Source organism: Arachis duranensis, chromosome 4, assembly GCF_000817695.3.
Source record: "Arachis duranensis cultivar V14167 chromosome 4, aradu.V14167.gnm2.J7QH, whole genome shotgun sequence".
NCBI lineage: Eukaryota > Viridiplantae > Streptophyta > Magnoliopsida > Fabales > Fabaceae > Arachis > Arachis duranensis.
Genome location: NC_029775.3, coordinates 38,649,107 through 38,649,912, shown reverse-complemented (window position 1 = coordinate 38,649,912; position 806 = coordinate 38,649,107).

Genomic DNA, 806 nt, shown 5'->3' with positions numbered 1-806 from the left:
AAATTGCTGAAGGAACAAGAGAAGCAGGGGCGTGAACTCCAAGAGTTGAAACGCCAAAAGCTCTCCTCTCAAGCTGAGGGAGCATCCACTTTTCAAAATCAAGGTTGTTGAGTCCTAACTCTGTGAAAACCTCTATCATTAGGAGCCTATTTTTTTTTTCTTTTGCGTTTTTTTCTTTTGTTTTATTCTCTATTTTTATTTTTTTTTTAGTCTCATCTTATATCTATCTTTGAGAATTGTTCTTAATTCATAATTAATAAAATTGAAATTTTATGCCTTAAAGCTATAAATGTCCTATGAATCCATCACCTCTCTTAAATGAAAAATGCTTTAATCACAAAAGAACAAGAAGTACAAGATTTCGAAATTTATCCTTGAAACTAGTTGAATTAGCTTGATGTGGTGACGATACTTTTTGTTTTCTGAATGAATGCTTGAACAGTGCATATGTCTCTTGAATTTGTTGTTTTGAGAATGTTAAAATTGTTGGCTCTTGAAAGAATGAGGAAAAGGAGAACTATTATTGAGGATCTAAAAAATCATTAGATTGATTCTTGAAGCAAGAAAAAGCAGTGGATACAAAAAAAAAATTTTGAAAAAAAAAAGAGAGAAAAGAAAAAGAAAGAAATAAAGTTGTGATCCAAGGCAAAAAGAGTGTGCTTAAGAACCCTGGACACCTCTAATTGGGGACTCTAGCAAAGCTGGGTCACAATCCGAAAAGGTTCACCCAATTATGTGTCTGTGGCATGTATGTATCCGGTGGTAATACTGGAAGACAGAGTGCTTTGGGCCACAGCCAAGACTCA